The sequence below is a fragment of the Trichechus manatus genome, unplaced genomic scaffold, assembly GCF_000243295.1.
Source record: "Trichechus manatus latirostris isolate Lorelei unplaced genomic scaffold, TriManLat1.0 scaffold00021, whole genome shotgun sequence".
Lineage (NCBI taxonomy): Eukaryota > Metazoa > Chordata > Mammalia > Sirenia > Trichechidae > Trichechus > Trichechus manatus.
Window position 1 is genome coordinate 3,650,806 of NW_004443957.1, and position 8,599 is coordinate 3,659,404.

Genomic DNA, 8,599 nt, shown 5'->3' on the forward strand with positions numbered 1-8,599 from the left:
CCTCTCTGTGCCCTGTCCAAATTCCTAACCCACAGAATCCACAGGCATAATAAAACGATCGTGTTAAACTGCTAAATTTTGGGGTAATTTGTTACACAACAATAGCCACAGGAACAGGCAATTTGTAAGTGGTGGAAAAATAAAGCAGATTAAGGGGTCAGAGAATGAGGTTGGGGCCAGATATTTCAGATGGGGTGTCAGAAGACTTCTCTGAGGAGCTGACATTTGAGCAGAGAGTTGAATGATGTCAGGATACAGGCATGCAAGCACCTGGGGGAACACATCCTGGTCATAGGAACAGAAAGTATAAAAGCCCTGAAATGGGAATGAGATTATTCAAGGGATAGAAAGATGGTGTATGTGCCTAGACCTAAGAGAATGAGGTGGGGAATGGTAGGAGTGGAGGTTGGAGAGGGAGTCACACATAGGGCTTTGGGTTTTATTGCAAGGTTTTAATGTGGAGTTTTGAACAGGGGAATGTTCACTATACTCACTACCTTGATGATTTTACCCAGTCTTATAACTCCAAATAGCTTCCATATACTGATGATTTCTAAATATATGTTTCTAACCCAGACCTCAGCTGAATTCCAGATTCTTTATATAGCTGCCTACTCAGCTCCCCACATGGATTATTAAGAGACATTTAAAACGTAATATGTACAAGTGTTAGCACATTCCCTTCCCCAAACCTGTTTCTTACACAGTCTCCTCCATATCGTATCATTAAATAACAACTCCATCCTTCTAGCTGCTCAGGTCATCTTTGCTTCATTTCTTTCTCTCACTATTCATGCCTGATCCATCAACAAATCCTGTTTGTTCTGTCTCCTATCAGTTATCCCTGCCTCCATCCTTGCCCCCTTTCTGGCAATTCTCCTAGAACAAAGTATGCCTCCTGAAAAGCCTGATGACAATCTGATTTTTTTTCCCTTGTAAGTAGCTTGATCTTTTTGTCTAGATGTCCAAATAATTTTATATTTTTCTTTAAAGTCTGGAAATTTTACTAGAATATCTTTTAGTGGTGTTTGTTCTGGGTTGATTTTGACTTCCTTAAAAAAATATATTCAAATATTTGCTTAATTTCAGAAAACTTTCTTGAATTACAGTTTTTAGCATTTGTTTTGTTTTTTCCTTTGGTTTTCTGCCTTGTAGCGTGGGGGCTCCTATTGTACATATGTTGGATCTTCTTTGCCTATCTTCTATTTTTGTCGTTGTTGTTGTTAGGTGCCATCGGGTTGGTTCTGACTCATAGCAACCCTAAGAACAGTAGAACGAAACACTGCCTGGCCCTGCGCCATCCTCACAATCGTTGTTATGCTTGAGCGCATTGTTGCAGACACTGTGTCAGTCCATCCTGTTGAGGGTTTTCCTCTTTTTTTGCTGACCCTGTACTTTACCAAGCATGATGTCCTTCTCCAGGGACTGATCCCTTCTGATAACATGTCCAAAGTATGTGAGACATAGCCTCGCAATCCTTGCTTCTAAGGAGCACTCTGGTTGTACTTTCCAACACAGACCTGTTTGTTCTTTTGGTGGTCTATGGTATATTCAATATTCTTCACCAACCCCACAATTCAAAGGCATCAGTTCTTCTCTGGTCTTCCTTATTCATTGTCCAGCTTTTGCATGCATATGAAGCGATTGAGAACACCATGGCTTGGCTCAGGTGTCCCTTACTCCTTAAAGTGACATCTTTGCTTTTTTAACACTTTAAGGAGGTCTTTTGCAGTAGATTTGTCCAATGCAATGCATTGTTTGATTTCCTGACTGCTGCTTCCATGGGTGTTGATTGTGGATCCAAGTAAAATGAAAGCCTTGACAACTTCAATCTTTTCTCCATTTATCATGATGTTGCTTATTGGTCCAGTTGTGAGGATTTTTATTTTCTTTATTTTGAGGTGTAATCCATACTGAAGACTGTGGTCTTTGATCTTCATCAGTAAGTGCTTCAAGTCCTCTTCACTTTCAGCAAGCAAGATTGTGTCATCTGCATAATGCAGGTTGTTAGTGAGTCTTACTCCAATCGTGATGCCCCGTTCTTCTTCATATAGTCCAGCTTCTCGAATTATTTGCTCAGCATACAGATTGAACAGGTATGGTGAAAGGGTACAACCCTGTTGCACACCTTTCCTAACTTTAAACCAGAAGTATCTGCTTGTTCTGTCCGAACAACTGCCTGTTGATCTATGTACATGTTCCTCATGAGCACAATTAAGTGTTCTGGAATTCCCATTCTTTGCAATGTTATCGATAATTTGTTATGATCCACACAGTTGAATGCCTTAGCATGGTCAAAAAAACACAGGTAAACATCTTTCTGGTATTCTCTGCTTTCAGCCAGGTTCCATCTGACATCAGCAATGATATCCCTCTTTCCACATCCTCTTCTGAATCTGGCCTGAATTTCTGGCAGTTCCCTGTCTATATACTGCTGCAGTCGCTTTTGAATGATTTTCAGCAAAATCTTACTTGCATGTGATATTAATGATATTGTTTGATAATTTCTGCATTTGGTTGGATCACCTTTCTTTGGAATAGGCATAAATATGGATCTCTTCCAGTAGGTTGGCCAGGTAGCTGTCTTCCAAATTTCTTGGCATAGACAAGTGAGCACTTCCAGTGCTGCAGCCATTTGTTGAAACATCTCAGTTGATATTCCGTCAATTCCTGGAGCCTTGTTTTCGCCAATGCCTTCAGAGAAGCTTGAACTTCTTCCTTCAGTACCACCAGTTGCTGATCATATGCTACGTCTTGAAATGGCTGAACGTTGACTAATTCTTTTTGGTATAATGACTCTGTGTATTCCTTTCGTCTTCTTTTGACACTTCCTGCATTGTTTAATATTTTCCCCACAGAATCCTTCACTATTGCAACTTGAGGCTTGAATCTTTTCTTCAGTTCTTTCAGCTTGAGAAATGCCGAGTGTGTTCTTCCCTTTTGGTTTTCTATCTCCAGCTCTTTGTACATGTCATTATAATACTTTGTCTTCTCGAGCCTCCGTTTGAAATCTTCTGTTCAGTTCTTTTACTTCATCATTTCTTCAATTTGCTTTAGCTACTTGACGTTCAAGAGCAAATTTCAGTCTCTTCTGACATCCATTTTGGTCTTTTCTTTTTTTCCTGTCTTTTTAATGACCTCTTGCTTTCTTCATGTATGATGTCCTTGGTGTCATTCCACAACTCCTCTGGTCTTCAGTCATTAGTGTTCAATGCATCAAATCTATTCTCGAGATAGTCTCTAAATTCAGGGGGGATATACTCAAGGTTTTACTTTGGCTCTCATGGACTTGTTCTAATTTTCTTCAGTTTCAACTTGAACTTGCATATGAGCAATTGATGGCCTGTTTTGCAGTTGGCCCCTGGCCTTGTTCTGACTGATGATATTGAGCATATTGAGCTTTTCCATCGTCTCTTTCCACAGATGTAGTCAATTTGATTCCTGTGTATTCCATCTGGCAAGGTCCATGTGTATAGTCACCGTTTATGTTGGTGAAAAAAGGTATTTGCAATGAAGAAGTCGTTGGTCTTACAAAATTCTATCATGTGATCTGCAGGATCGTTCTATCACCAAGGCCATATTTTCCAGCTACCAATTCTTCTTCTTTGTTTTCAGCTTTCACATTCCAATCACCAATAATTATCAATGCATCCTGATTGCATGTTCAATCAATTTCAGACTGCAGAAGCTGGTAAAAATCTTCAATTTCTTCATCTTTGGCCTTAGTGGTTGGTGCGTAAATTTGAATAATGGTCGTATTAACTGGCCTTCCTTGTAGGCATATGGATATTATCCTATCGCTGATAGCATTGTACTTTAGGATAGATATTGAAATGTTCTTTTTGACTATGAATGCAATGCCATTCCTCTTCAAGTTGTCATTCCTGGCATAGTTAGACCATATGGTTGTCAGATTCAAAATGGCCAATACCAGTCCCTTTTAGCTCTCTAATGCCTAGGATATCGATGTTTATGCATTCCATTTCATTTTTGACAATTTCCGATTTTCCTAGATTCATACTTCATACATTCCACGTTCCAATTATTAATGGATGTTTGCAGCTGTTTCTTCTCATTTTGAGTCATGCCATGTCAGCAAATGAAGGTCCCGAAAGCTTGACTCCATCCACGTCATTAAGGTCGACTCTACTTTGAGGAGGCAGTTCTTCCCCAGTTGTCTTTTGAATGCCTTCCAACCTGGGGTCTCATCTTCTGGCATTATATCAGACAATGTTCCACTGCTATTCATAAGATTTTCACTGGCTAATTCTTTTCAGAAGTAGACTTCCAGGTCCTTCTTCCTAGTCTGTCTTAGTCTGGAAGCTCAGCTGAAACCCATCCGCCATGGGTGACCCTGCTGGTATCTGAATACCGGTGGCATAGCTTCCAGGATCACGGCATCACGCAAACCCCCACAGTACGACAAACTGACAGACATGCGGGGTCTATTTTTGTTACTTTCTCTCAAATCCCTTTTGTTTCTAATTTTTTTCTCCCTTCTATTTTCTAAAGGTATCATCTGCTGCATTTACGCACTTCTCTTTTTAGTTTAATCTTCATTTCTGAGATTCATAATTTTTGTACTATATTCCTAATACTTTCCTGAACTCTTTATTATTTTATTTCTGAGTTTTTCTACTCTGATTTATGTTGTTATTTTAGCTTGTTTTGACATAGGTTGTAGTTTTCATTTGTTTTGTGGACATGTTTTTCTGGCATTTTTTTATGATCTGTAGGGATATCATTCTTAGCCTTTTATATTTTTTCTTAAATAACTTTGTGTGATATTTGACTTTGATAATTTTCTGTTGAAAAATTTCTTATGAGATCATTTCCACTGAATCTCTAAAAGGTGTAGGCTACTCAGCTTTTCTAACTTCACTGCTCTAGAGTTTCCTCTTTTGTTGTTTTTATGTTGTGTTCAGGAATAATGGGGCTTACTTTTTGAGATCTCCAGGCTCTGTTTCCCTTTCCCTCTTTTATATGGCCCTTTCCTTTGTCTCCTTCCTTTGTCTCTATTGTCTCATGCGCTGTCAGATTTGGAGTCTAATCCCAGCAGTTTTCTCTCAGTGTGGGACTTTGACCTGGAAGAAGTTTTGTTGGTTAGTTTTTGTTAGGGTTTATGGGACTGTCTCAGACAGCTCTAGCCCCTTCAGATCTTAATGCAAACCCCTTGCATTCACCCACTATTTTAGCGGGCAAAACCCTTCCAGTGTCAACTGCTGTTCTCAGATTGCCTCTCTCAGCTTTCCACGGAGCACCTGTTGGGTATTTTGGGATTTTCAGGTTTGCCAGACACCCTGATTCACTCCTTTGCTTCCTCTTGCACAGATGTTAATACCACTCATGTCTTGTAGCTGTTGGTGGTTTGTCCCCACCCACTTATATTTTGGAGATCATTGTCAGCTAGTTTTATTGTACATGTTGTCTATGAATTTTTGGTTTTGTTGTCCTCTACTACTTGTACTGCGTATTTTTAATGGGGGAATTTGGGGATATTAAAAAGTTATGCTATAGCCATCATCCCAAAATCTTTTTCAGTGTGTATTCAATACAATATCCAGAATGATCTTATTAATATGCACATCTAATTATGTCACCCCTCTGCTAAAATACTACAATGGTTCTCCTACCACTAGGAAACAAGCTAAGTCGTTACGTTGGTTTACAAGGTGCTACACACTCTAGCTTCTTCCACTTCCCCTCCCTGTTACTTCTGTGACCTTATCTCATACTACTCTCCACCATACTTATAATGCTATTGCCACACTAGCCTCCTTACTATTTCTGCAGTATGTCAAGCATGGTTCTGCTTCAGCGTCTTTATACCTGCTGTTCCCACTGGATTTTATTCAAATATAACCTTCTCATTGAAATCTCCCTTGGGCATGCTATCTAAAATTGCAACCCTCCCAACCTACCTATCCCCTATTCCTGCTTCATTTTTTTCTTAGCGTTTATCATCATGTATTTTACTTATTAATTTTTTAAACGTCAACTAGAATATAAACTCCATGGAGGCAGGTATTTTTGGCCAACAATTAAATTTCTATCGAGTGAGTGAATATATATGAATGACACAATTGAATTTACATTAAAAAACACTTTGGTATCACTGTGGAGAATGGTAATGTATAAAGTGACAAAAATGGAAAAGGGCAACCAATTAGGAGGCTACTGCAATAATTCAAGCAAGAGATCATGGTGGAAGTGGACATAGTCAAATCTGTGATTTATCTTAAAGGTAGAACAGGCAGACTTGCTAATTATCAACATAGGTTGGTAGATACTGCTTAATTATTAAATTAATGAACTGTTACAACATGTGGGCATGGAAATGATTTTATGACATTTTCATGAAGCTGATTACAGCTTCTGGTCTTCATAGTTCTCAATTTTTTTATCAAATAATTTGCCAGGTGAGGGAAATCCAAGAGTAATCAAGGAAGAAGATATTTTGGAGATAGGGATAAGGAAGTTATTTCAGTCAGAAGTTGCTGCATAATAAATCACTCCAAGTCTTTAGTGGCTTAAACAACAAGGATTTGTTATTTTTCATGATTCTGGGGTTTGATTGTTCAGTTCCTCTGCTGGTTTTGCCTGGGCTCCCTCATGTGGCTTTGTTCAGATGGAATGTCAGTTGGACTGGAAGGTCTGAGATGGCCTCTCTTTTGTGTCTGACAGCTGGTGCTGGCTGTCAGGTCAGGGACCCTCACTTCTCCTCCATATGGCCTCTTCCAGTAGGCTAGACCAGCTTTCTTGCATGGTGGTCCCAGGGCAGCATTCCAAGAGGGCAAATCAGAAGCCACAAGGACTAGCCCTGGAAATTACACACTATAACTTCTGCCGTATTCTATTGGTCAATGCAAGTCACAAGGTCAGCCCAGATTAAACCAAACCCATTGCCATCGAGTCGATTCTGACTCATAGTGACCCTATAGGACAGAGTACAACTGTCCCATAGGGTTTCCAAGGAGTGGCTGGTGGATTAGAACTGCTGACTTTTTGGTTAGCAGCCACAGCTCTTAACCACTGCGCCACCAGGGTTCCACCCAAATAAAAGGAATAGGGAAATAGACTTCAACTCTTGATGGAAGTAGCAGCTAAGTTATTGCTAAAGGGGAGAAATTTGTGGCCATATTTTGCAATCTTCCACAGAAGAAAACTAACATTTATTAAGTGTTTACTATGTTCCTGGCAATGTGTAGGTATGACATATAGATGATCTCATTCAATTCTCACAACAGTCCTGGGAGGAAGGCAACAGAAGACATGGAGGCTTAGAGACAATAGATAGCCTGTCCAAGGAGCAGATCCAGCAAGATGAAGACCAGCATTCAAGTCCAGATTTGTCTGACTCTAGAAGCCTGTTTTTTTTTTCTTTTCTTTCTCTCTTTCCTTACACTGAAACTGGTTATGCATCTGTGAATATGGAAAAGGGTTTCATTTGACTCTGCTAAGCAGTTTTTTTCTTCTCCCCTTTGTAGATCTAATGAGTTCCTCACCCTTTTCAGGATTTTCTGTCATATGCTTAGTAGTTACATTTACTGAGTAGTTACTCTACATGAGGCAGAGTTTAGCTCACAACTGATCCTGCTCTCTAGACAGTGTTCCCAGTTGACCAGGCTGCCTGGGATGGCTGAATTGGCCAATGGTTCACTATTCTACCAGATTGACCGTCCTTCTCTGGTGTTGTCAAGGGGTACTAAAACTCAAGAGTTCTTTGCTGCAGATTCTTACCTCAGTGGAGGCAGCTCTGAGCAGACAACCAGAAGCTAGTAGCCCTGCTGCACTGCCTGAGCTGCCTGAAGAGTCCTTTTTAGTAAGACTTTCCTTTAGCTCCTGGAGTGTGGGCTGTAAGCAGAGTGTCCTGGGGAAGCCCAGGCTGCAATTCGGCAGCAGGAGGCATTCTCTTTCTTGGCTGCGGTGAAGGGGCATACGTGTATGTAGATTTACCCTCCGTCCTCCATTGCTTCTGGTAGTTCTACTCTGTCTTATAGGGTTGATATGAGTCGGAATTCACTTGATAGCAACAGGTTTGGAAGGGGGAAGTGGAACAATGGTGTCTTCCTTTTCTGGGTTGGAGATGAATAAGCATTTAATCCCTATCCAGCTCTGCCCAGTTCACCTAGTCTGGTTGTCCAGCTCTGTCCCAGGCAGAGGATGCCAACTGGAGTTCTTTGTCTTCTACTCACCGCTTACACTGGTAAGGCCCATAATAGTCTTCAAAACATGTTCACACACACTGTCGCATGAGAGCATTGCAACATTCCTGACATGGAGGGCGGGGATATTGCTTACATTTTAGAGATCAGGAAAGTGAGGCTGTTAACCTGACTCTTAGTGTCTACCGTATTAGTCCTGGGACTCAAGCCCAGGTCTGCCTTGACCTGAGATGCTTCTTGAAAACCAGATAAGAGAATGTGGGCATTAGGAAGGAGTTTGGGGAACAAAGGAGCAGCAGATGGCCTGTATCTCTCTCTAGTATCTACTTGTCACTACCTGGAAGCCAGCAACTGTGATGTAACCACAGCATTATTCAGTGATGGCTGCCTTTATTCTGTGGGTGGGACCACAATGCCGGCTGGGCTGGGGAATC